The sequence below is a fragment of the Monomorium pharaonis genome, chromosome 1 (genome assembly GCF_013373865.1).
Source record: "Monomorium pharaonis isolate MP-MQ-018 chromosome 1, ASM1337386v2, whole genome shotgun sequence".
Lineage (NCBI taxonomy): Eukaryota > Metazoa > Arthropoda > Insecta > Hymenoptera > Formicidae > Monomorium > Monomorium pharaonis.
In genome coordinates, this window is record NC_050467.1 from 20848157 (window position 1) to 20860328 (window position 12172).

Consider the following 12172-nt stretch of genomic DNA (forward strand, 5'->3'; position numbering starts at 1 on the left):
TCTTTTAATTAACAGAAAAGTATTGCTGCAAAAACTTGAAAGAATCAGAAGATCAATGCATTGCTAGATTGAGCACAGAATTATTAAAATGTAACATCGTAACAGATCAAAATAAACATTTGTTTATTTAAATGTTCTGAAATTACATAGATTTAAATGATAAAAATCTGGAAACACATAAAATAATTAAAATAATGTTAATTTAAAGTAATATAAAAAATTGTGTGAAAATAGAGAAGAAAAAGTTATACAGAGCACGATTTCGTTTTAATTTGAAACACTTATATCTATAGAAATAGACGAAGGAATGGCTACAGCTCCGCTTTCATATCATGAACTTTATTCATGTAACGCATAAAGATCAATACGAGCACATATACACGAGCGTGTATGTACGTGCTGTGATTTAGCGCGTTTCCTACCAACTTCTACAATAAAGCCCGGTCCCCGATTTCAAGTTTAGAATTCGTGTCGCAGACTTAATTTCACTTCGGATGTTGCGGTTATTGGTTCAGAGGAGCCACTTCTCAATCTTGGGTTCTCCGATAAAAATGGAGAGAAACAAAACTTGAACAAAATCAATTGACATTAATTGCATTGCATCGATAAGCGTTGAGAAGTCGCTTCTTCTCTGGATATCGTCGACAAGGACGAATTAATCTATTATGTTATCGAACGAATTGTTCAAGCGGCGAATGACAATAGATAACAATGAAGTAGGAAGAAAAGAGGCAAACTTGCTCGAATGCTACGAGTGGAAGGAAGGGCCAGGATTTGTTCGAGAAAAATCGTCGACGGGTCACTCATGTAACCTATGAACCAAGCCGCTGCTATCCTCGTTTAGATTTAGAGTAGATGGTTGAAGGTAGATGGTTATACCGTTGCCTGCACCGTCGGGAATGGCTTTCCGAAGCTGGTGGATCGCTTGATGCTGCTAGGACTGCCGATGACGGCGAACTGAGACGTTTTCCCTTGGAAATTAGAGAAACGGTGCCGGCCATAGGAAACGTGCAAAGAGAAAACGAGCGCGAACCTGCGCTGAACATCGAGAGAGGATTAAATAGCAAAATATCACTCAGAGCAGTGCACTGAGCGCGTAGCTTGCAAGCTCCGGCATTTGAGAGAGAACGATGGGTACTACGTGACCGAAATATTTACCTTCGGACTTGTAAAGGAAAAAGAGAGTGAAGGAATTTTAGTGAAAAAGAGAGAGACAGGGAGAAAGCGCGATGTAGGAACGAGAAAGAGAGAGAGAGAGGAAGGTAAAGGAGAGTAGAGGAAAGGACGAGAAACTACCGTTCCCGCTCGACCCTGAAATACATAGAGAAAATAACGTTTTTGGTCTAACGAAAGGACCTTGACCATTGACGTGCAGTTTCCGCTAGAGAAACGTAAATTTAGTTTTAAAATCGTGATTGAATTATTTGACGCATCGATGTGAAAAACTCATCGGTAGTTTGAAAAATAGAATTTCCATCTTTTTAAAAAGCACAGAGAGTTCTTGACTTTTGGAAATGTCAAAATGTAATTTTTTGTAATATTTGTTAAATAATGCGGATATGTTTTAGTAATTAATATATTTATTATTACATATATAAATGTACTAAATTATATCCTAAATCATTATATATTTTTAAAAGATATTTTATAAAAATATTTTAAAACTATGTGTATATTTTGCTATAGCGAGTTCATAAACACATTAAAGTTAAACTTGAAGACTACATTTGAGAAAATGGAATGGAATAAATGTAGATATTATAGATATTTTCCTGCGCGTGAGAACGTAATAATCATGACAGTTTGTCAAAGCCGCGTGGATCGCGGCACTTGTTAAAAGATCCAGTAGTAAACCTGCTATCTTCTTGCTATTCTTATCGCGACATCCGTATAGTTATATATCCGCCCTATACATTTTACAATGCTCCATTAACGACATGGTCGCGCTAAAGCGTCAGCCTTCCCACTCCTATTTTTTTGTTAGTCTGTTGCTGTTTTTCTCGTTTCCGTTTCGTGGTTCTTAAGAGAAATCTCATTTCCCCTCCTTGCGACGTAACCGACCCGCATTTTCACCTTTAACGAGCATCGCGAAGAATAACGTAACGCGTTAAATTAACAATTAAGACCTAAACGGCTGGTAATTAAGCGAAGACGTTGGGAGACGGTAAGAACAGCTAGGGCAAGGAAACGAATCTGCTGGATGCAGCGAGCTGTAGAAGACTTCGCTAAGTTCACGAAGGGATGAAAGAGGGAACATAAGTAGGGATGAATGAAAGCGCGAAGGGGAATGACGAAAGAATGAAGCGATGGGTGAAGTGAATTTAACGGAATAAAGAGAAATCGAAAACGGAAACGCGAGAGAAATATCGTCTGTTTTCGAAAGAGGAGTGACAGAAAATTTAACATATCAAAGGTAGAATATGTTACGAATCGATCTATCAGCGTTTCTTGATGCTTTGACATGCACATTCTAAGAATATAAACGCTTTATGGAATAATTTACTATTTCATAATATAAGCAATAATATAAATATTTATCACATTACTAAAAAAAATTTGTTTATTAGAGAAAACAGCATACATGAGAAACAAAGAATTAATAAAAATCCGATTTACTGGAAAATATTGCATTGAAAACAGTTGTACTTAAAGCTTTGTATAAAACAAGCTTATAATACAAAAACTATATTATAATATATAAATAAATATATAATGTATATAATTTAAATGTAATTTATCTTGTTATTATTATTTTATAGTTTTATTAAATATTAAGATTTGTATTTCGCGTTAAAAAATCATGTGGTAAATTTATACAAGTTATATAACGATTACTTAACAGTTTTTTTCAATAATTACGGAAAATTATGATGGAATAGAAACTGAGAGATCATTTTTATTAACTTATATTACTCGTGAAACTAAGAGAAATGTGACGTATACAAATTGAGTTTTTATAGCTCTTTAAGAAGTAGATTTAAATACGAGAGAATAAATGTATCTATCACTTTAAGCATTTAAAAATAAAATTAGATGTAAAATTAAAAATTATGTTATCTATAATAATTAATACAAAATATAAGATATAAAATTTTAATAAAGTTAAGTAAAACAATTCTTATAATTTGATGTCAAATAGGATGTAGTTCGTAACTCCATACTAAAGTACAGAGTTTATTAACGGAATAGTTCCAATAATTACAATGTCTACTTTACTGGCATCAATCAATGCACGTTCAAAAGTTTCTATTTAACATACCAAAACATTTTGCTGTTTACGCTGGTCGCGGGTTCTCAGAATGATATTGATTTTCCGCATCGATACGTACTAACTTTAGAAGGACGCCGCGGGTCTATTTTGGATGTAAAAAATGACCGACGGCAGTTAGAAGGGCTTAATTTCACATCTCATAAAACCGCAGAACGCGCGCAGAACGGCTCCGGCCCGACCCAGCAACGATCTGCCATTATATCAAGTGAAACTCTGCCATTGAAAAATGACTTCCGCGTTCTCGTTACTATTGCGGACGAATAACTTTTCGTAAATTTTGTTTTCGTATGCACGGTAAAAGAATGTTTGGTAAATAAAAGTGACATATAAGTTGCAGCTCTTTTTCGTACAAAGCTGATCATATGAATTGTTTAAATTTAATTGCTTTATATTATGTTAATAATATAAACCCATTAATAGTAATCTATTTAATAATAATCTATTGCAATATGTATGCAAAATAAAATAATAATAATAATACAATTAATTATAACAATTCTACTTGAAAATTTATATATATAAAACTTTTTGGTTGTATAACAGTAATAAAATTATTTATATAACTATCTTGATAACTGAGCCGAATTGTCCTATAAGTGCATGTAAACTTTTTGAGTTATTTTATATCCTGAATTTATTTCTGTAATTATGTCCATATGTTATCAAATACCCGATATATCTATATATTTATAGTAATATATCATTTTGTAACTATGCGAAAAATTATAACGTGCTATATATTTCGACACACACACACACACACATCCTTTCTATAGGACTTCTATACAGACATAAATATCATTGTTCTAAAATGTGAATTACAGATTGAATTATTACCCGTATTGTGATAATATCTCGATGAATCTGTATGAAAATTGTTACACGATAGCTTCGCGATTGTAGTGTTTGCATCGTTACATTCAAGATCGTGCCGATATGTATGCATATTGTCAATTTCACTGTGATATGAGCCATATGCTTTTATTTTTACGATGGCATTATTTTATCACCTCAATGTACGATACGTTTTTCCCGGGAATGCCTGTTATGTGGACGACGCGACGTATAAAAGGACAATCTGCGTATTCCCCGTGAATTTCGAATTTTTCTACCGTGGTGCTGGGAAGTAATAACGAAGAAATATTATGTGCCGCTCTTTTTATCTTAACGGGGGAATAATTTTTTTTGGAGAATCTCTTGTATCTTACACAAATACGTTATGCAAAGCAATTTTGAAGAGGTAACCTAGGGGGCTTCCCCGGGGGAGTAATTCGGGCTTGACCTCACAAATATCTGCGAGTATGTGTATAAAATGTTCCTGCACGGAAATTGGATTGTTATTTTAAAACGTACAGAGCGATACATAGCAACTAAATCGTAAACCCTTACCGTTATTATTTGACCACAATAAATTTCCAGAAGTTTTATGTTCTTCTTTTTGAATATAAAATGGATGTATATAATTAAATGTGTATGAAATACAGATGTAAAAAGTTATTTCATAATTTTTTTGCGATTATATATAAATATTGGTTAAAATTCGGATGTAATTAAAAAAAGAGACTCTTAATCACAGAATAAATATTCAAAAACTTTTATACAGAAGAATTTTCTCATCTCATTATTATAAATTGAATGGCGTAATCAGGTCGTGAGCGAAAGATGACAATAACGATATCTTTATTGCATCTATGACAAGCCGATATCCAGAGGAATTACGACGATTAAACAAATACTATGAAAGTCTCCGACCATCTAAACAGCACGCCAGCGCTCTTTCTTGCAGACGTGATTGGCAGATCGCTAGTGGGAGGTTAACAAGGTATTGTTTCTGTAATCAAGCGAGATGCTTTACGAGCGACCTGCACGACTCACTTTTCTGTTTTAATTAAGATAAAGGTACAAAAATAACAGGCTGAATACCAACGAATTTCGAATGGCACGTAACATTGAGAAAATATCACTGTTGAAATCAATAATTTTATATAAAATTGACAAATGTTTATTAGCCGCATACGCTATTAAATATTGATGCGTACTGTACGAATATACGCGATATAAACAAATTTAGATAAATTTTATTAATAAATAAATCAAGTGATTAATTTTATTCATCATGTTTGTAATACTGTTTTAAATTAATGTTAAAACATGACAACTAAAATAAAACGCAACGTATATAAAAATTATTGACGCCACTTTTCGTTTAATTAATGGCGCAAAATATTTAGCTTTTACATCGACATGTAAAATGTATCTGCCTTTCGGCTAACGTGTACATGTCACATGCATTTTGTTTCAGGCTGCAAGCTCTAAAGCTATAAGTACACGGAATCGATCGATGTACACCTCGCGTTCGTGAGAACAATGTAAAAAAAAAATTGCACGTTCGGTGGTATGACACTGGCCGATGGCAGGGTCGCAGCACGAATAACGATACATACGTGCGATATTGTGGAGAAACTGTACGATAATTATACAAGTGCGCCTATGAATAATTAAGCGTATGGTAGCACTTACGATGCGTTTGTGCTCGCCTTGAATAACGTTGGTACACACAGCATATTTCATGAGATTTCGTGAAACAGCAAACGTGAACATTCGTACGGCAAAGTTATATCAGCATTTAGATAGTGTGAGATATTACGTGTAAAATCCAAAATATATATATATATATATATGACTTTAATATTGTACCAAATGGTATTTCTTATTTACTTCTATGTAATGTTTAATGCGTTATTTTGCGCTATATTTGAAATCTTCATAAAAAAACTATTATATATATTTGCAAATTAATGTTTTATATGTAATTATACACTTTTTCTTTCGTGGGATTACATTTAAATTGCGCTTGCAACGAAAGTTAATGAACTAGTAGGTATAAAATCACTTTTACTGTTATGGCAATAATCGATGACCGAGTCGGGGCAGTAGGTCTTTCTAGAGATATAACAATCATAAGTAGATTAAAGCAGACGAGCATACCGCAATGACAAGGTGTGTCGTTGTGAAAAACTCCCATTGAGGAAACAAGTAGGTCGACAAACGTGCATTGAGAAAGTTTGCAGACATTTCGTTTCCTGTCTTCTTCAGTACGCAATGCGTAGTCTGTTCTAATTGTAGCAGGTCACTGTTGAATTTGTTGCATTATGAATTATGAACACATTATGAAAAATCCATTTCATTATATATAATAACAAATGTTATTCTTTCAAATTCTAAATTGTTTTTATATATAATAAAATGGATTTTTCATAATGTGTTTTTATATAACAGAAATATCGTCCTATCTTTATAAAATATTTTAAAAGTCATTACTGAAATAAAATATTAATTTCCTTATAAAAGATTCGATCCTGGAATCTTGTAATATTTTCTATTATAAAATAAAATAATATAAAACCATACTTTGTACTTCTTGTAAACTAAAAGATTATAAAAAATATTGATAATGTGTTAGAATGAGAAATCTTATAAAATCCTGGATTTTCATTTATCTTTCAAAATAGAGATACACCCTGTTATGCAACAAAACCTTCGCCTTCAATTGAAAAACAGTTCAGTTGAACATCAGATCTATGTAACTCCATTGAAAAATAAAAGTAATCGAAATAATATCTCCTATTTATCAATGTGAGAATGCAACATCTGCAAATTAGCGCGACTCGTCTCTCGGATATCACGACTCATCTTCAGCCGCGTTGGAACCGGACCGACGCGCGCGAAGTAAAAAGATTGATGACATGTCCCCGATCCGTGTATACCCTCGCGAAACGGGCGATGCAAAATCTTTCATGACTCGCTAATGTTTTGTAACAGTTCTTGTTCTGGCACAAACGTTGATAGATCGTTTCATTGACCAGCGACGAGATGAAGCTCGTCCGTCGTTCGCGAGAAGAACGATCGGCGCGCGATCGAAACGCGATAGAAACGAATGAAAAAAGAGCGTGGAAAAAGCAAGAAAGAGACAGAGAGTGGTAGGGAATGAGAGGAGAAAATCGTAGCAAGGTTGGTGGAGCGATGGGTAGTAGGGTATCTGCCTATTATTCACGCGCGAGATAGGTCGAGAGGGTGGGGGTTGATCTAGCTCGATCTATGAGAGCCCGGGGGTGAGGCCAGACTTAGAAAGGTGGGTTAGGGGTTCGTGGCGAATTCTTATAAATCAAAACAGACACGCTATCCCGTCTCATAGGGTGTTTCCACCCCTTTCTTATGCCGGCATCTATGCCTTCTTACTTCCTTACCTGGCCGACTGTTGGAAGTATAAGGGAAAGGAAGAAAATAAAATATGACAAGAGACGCGAAAGCAGGTGTCGGGAGAAATGGTAGAGGGAGAAAGCACGGCCCGACATATCGGATGTTGATGTATTATTGAGTTTGTCGCGTATTATCGGTCTCTACCCGGCGTCGTTGACAAGGGTGGATGTCAAGAGGGAAAAAAATTGTTAGCGCGAGATATCAATGCTCAAACAATGAACAGATTTATACATTAACCATACAGATATTGATGACGAATATATGCGACAAGTGAATTATTAAGTTACTAATTTAAACAAGCGTAATTTTTATCGTTCCTTAAGCTTGACATGTCGCTTATTGTATTGTTGAAATCGCTTTTTCTATTTTCTCTCAATTATATAATTTTTGTATTCTTTTTATACAGTATTATCTCAAAGATATTGAAATGACAATTTAAAAACAACATAAAAAAAAAATAAAATTTTGCAGTCTAAAAATTTCTCTGTGCAATATTAAAGAAGTTTAAGCATGGCTGCCATCACCCATGACACGGGATCGGCAGCTGTTATGAGAAGTCTTCCTCGAGTTACCATCACTATTAGTTTATATATTGCGATATTATACGTATAGCGATACTCGCCATTGAAAACAGTTTACTACGCATTGCTGCAGCATACGGTTATGAGAATAATGTACACCGTACTCGCATGCACGCTGTTACGCCGCTATTTCTCTGAATAAGACATCAGCTTTGGACGTATTTGGGTAGTGAATATTTAATGTTATCGATATTGCCTTAAAAGTCGTTTGTGCGGAAACGGGCGTGGAACTGTTTAGTATACCATACAGCGCCTCGCCTACTACGTGAAATTGATTCGAATTTTTCGAGAGAAACGCCGTATTTAGATTTTATCTACGTTGGGGTTAAAAATGAAAGTACAATCTCGTGCTGGACTGGCTATGAAAATGCGATGGCATCGTGATATGAGCCGAGGCATTCTCGTATTACATTAATGTAATTAAAAATATTGTAATACTGAATGTAACTCAGTCCGCATAATATAATTATGTGTCTCTGTTCATGTGCGACGCAATATAATAAATGTACGTAAATATGTTTGGCCGAAACATGGTTTTATATATCTCGGTGTGAATAGTCGCTGTGCAGTCCAAATATAAATACGTATGTGCAATATTATAGCTGTTAACAAAGCGATAAGTAATTCTTGCCTGGTAAATCGTCTTGATAAAGTTAACAAGACCGTTAAAACATTTTATTTTTACACGTTTGTTCGTTTAATATCCTCTTCTTCTTTTTCTTTTTAAATGTGTTGGTTCTAATCGGTTCAAAACATGCAACCGAAAGATCCTGCCATTAACTATCTATACGAGCTCTCATATCTTATTGTTGGTAACAAAGAAGAACAATTTGATTTGTTTTGTATCGTACTTAATATCTCATAGATTAGATATCGGAACATATCTTCTTATGATACTCGCCTAATCTCAAACATATAATCTGCAATGTAAATTTCTATATTTATTCATAGAATGTCTACATTTTTATTTGCAGAATATTATCTATGTAAATTTTATATACGATGTTTTTTTCATTATATTTAATAATAATAATAAATCTTCCCATATTACGGAAATATTGCATCATCCTAGCTGTGAAAATCTACAAAACAATTCGTGAAATTACATTATTACATTTTACCAAATCCATCACTAAAGAGATTCATCTCGGAGGAAAAATTTAATTGGTGAAACGCGAAGAAAATCGAGGGAATTGAACATCTGCAATCGCTATCGCGTTACCGAAGCGCCAGTCACACAAACGGAGAAATGTAGAAAAGACGAAGAAAACTTACGGGGGTTCTGGACGTGCACAGGAGACGGAGGGTTGGTTCGCGTGACGACGACTGGAGGAGGCATCTTGGCGTGCAAGGCGGCGAGGCATGAGTTTGCCACGTCGTAGATGAGATAAGCACCGTAGTATCGGCTCGCACTGCCCATTTTCAATTTATTCTTACCGGGCGCAACCGCCATTTTCGCGTATCACGGCCACAGATACAGCCGCATCCACCTGGCGCGCCGATTACCACTTTTCTCACTCAACGATGATCGACCGCAATTATTTGACTCGAACAAGATTAGAAAACGTTGCACTGGATCCTTCACGATCCTTAATTTCGTAGTCGTCCTCACAACAAATTCCTTGTCCTGCTGCGAATGTTGAAGCGATGCGCGCTTCATTTGTTATCATCCCGCAACATGAATTTCACATTCTCGTTAAGGTAATGCGGAGTATCTCGCCGTAAAGCTTGGAGAAGATATAGCTTCCGAGCGTGGAATATAAATTGTAAACGACCCTAGATTTTTCATAAATATACATCACAAATTAAAAAAGAAAGAAAATATATAGCTCTATTGGGCTTTATTACGATGATGAAAAATTAGTTACTATGTTAAAGTCATCATTGACTATTCCTTTTGAATGCAAATACTCGTCGAAATTAACTGGCAAAACTGGCAATTTTCTTCTCGCACGTAAAATTACTACATCGAAACACTGATTAGGGCATCTTTCAAGACAATGAATCCTGTATGTCAACTCGGGCGTTAGGTTAGTTAAATAACCTACATTACTCGCGGATCACATGCACGGTAATTCGATTCTCTGCAACCACGACGAATACCACTTGGAACTAATTATCCGGGAGCGTACAAGTATTCCGTCCTTGCATTCTCGTGACGAAGCGTTAGCACTGATCTCGATACCGCTCCTCGAACATGGAGCTCTCGATATACCGCGGCGGTCGGCAGTCGGGATCGGTGGGCTGGGCAGTCGAACGGAAACGGTGCGGTTCCGTGGACCGGAAGCCTGAACCGGAAGCGTCACGAGTCAACGGGCGCTTCTCTGATTGCACGCTGCGGTCGCGGTTAGATAAAAATGTGCTCGTGTGCCGTTTACGTAGTAGTTGGAACTCGATTGCACCGAATAGTAGAAGCCTCGCGATCTCGTAATCCTACGCGAAGCTTCGCAGGGACGAAATTGAATTTCTATGTGGCGGCGCCAAAGAACGGTCGTGTTTAATAAACTTTAGATACGCGGTGTTCGACTTAAATTTTTAATTGGCGACCATATCGCGCACTGACTTTCATATTGGAGCAATAGGAAAAGCTACTCCACCACCACGATATGCATTATCACGCTGTCGCACTTCCCGGAAACTTAATACGTGTGCAACGTAACAATAGACGAAAACGGGTCGCTTTAGTCGGTCAATTTCAGGACTAGTTTACCGTTAAATTGACTATAAATTAACTATTATTAAATATTTAAATAAAGGTATTAAGTTATCGCATATTAAAAATAATATTACTTTATAAATAATATAAATACTAACACGTGTGTGACTAGCTCGTTAATACGAAATTATATATTCCATGATATTATATCATAAATAAAATAGTTTACAATATTAAGATTTTTAAGTGTATAATTAAGTCGTTAAAACTTTTTACGAAAATGCAAAAAGTATAAAGTAATATTACGTTATAATATTACATCATATACCATTTCATAGCGTCAGAGTTAAAAATACAACTAAATATCAGTTTAAAACAAATTTTTTATGTGATATTGATTTTAGGATAAAGAAAGTTAATGTCCCTCCCAAGAAAGAAAAAAATAATATTATAATAGTTACATAATAACAAGTGTATAGTGTTGAAAAGCTGGCTAAGAGAATCAGTAAAGTGTTTACATCGTTACGATGAAATTTCATATTAACGTCTTTATAAATTTAAGCTCATTTTAATCTTGTTGCAGAGAGTTACACGAGCTAGAATTAAGATGCACGTTTCGTGCAAAGTTATGAATCGTCTGTATTGATTTTCGAGGCGTTACGTATTGTTCAAATTTTAAGTAGCTTGGCAATGCGCCAAACGTTACCGTAAATCCGCCTATTTGTTAACGCTGTTTTGCATTTGTTAATGTTATTTACTTGCATTACCTATATATTTCTCTTACCTATAAAGTTTGCTCCAAAAATCGTTAAAAAACCAATTGTTATCGTAAACTGTTAAAAGAGACTACAAGTTATACGAACGTATATGTTGAAATTTACAATTGTGTTCACTGATAAACGCGGTATAATCATGCCGTATTAAAACGATTTAGGTTTTTAAAAGAGATCCGGTTTTTCATCACGTTGCACAATTGAATTGCATTGTAATATTGCTACAAAAGTAGCACAATTTAACGAGTTTCAAGGATTGCAAGTGCGTATTCAAAAATGCGTTGTATATAAAAAGCTAGAAGAGTCTATTGAAGTAAAGCGTAATAACACGTCCACGATTTCGAAATAATAATCATCGTTATCTGAAAATACGATATTTTACAGCAAGCGATATTTTATTTCACTAGTTCTTTGACAACAAAGGGTTTTTGTTTTTACTTCGACACGCGTTATATTCAAAGTAAAACAGGCAATATTAATTCGATCCGAATAGTAGATGCGCTTTGTGGTGGCGCGCTGTTGCACCGGACAGACGTAACATTGGATTGCCGTATAAAAAATGTAATTGCAGCCCCAAAATAATCCGTGAGTTCTGTGGCTGTTCGTTCCGTGATGTTTTTATCTACCGTGC

At 35.1% G+C, this 12172-nt stretch overlaps 1 protein-coding gene and 1 long non-coding RNA gene across 8 annotated transcripts in view; both read right to left on the minus strand.

Moving 5' to 3' along the window:
- LOC105834520 (nucleolysin TIAR) overlaps window positions 1-12172 on the minus strand; it is a 532534-nt gene that overhangs the window by 135358 nt on the left and 385004 nt on the right. The gene's annotated exons all lie outside the window — the stretch shown is intronic.
- On the minus strand, window positions 7916-11628 carry LOC118648918. Its single transcript, XR_004965510.1, has 2 exons — window positions 11553-11628; window positions 7916-9888 (listed from the first exon to the last, which is right to left on the minus strand). It is a non-coding gene; the product is annotated as an uncharacterized LOC118648918 (long non-coding RNA).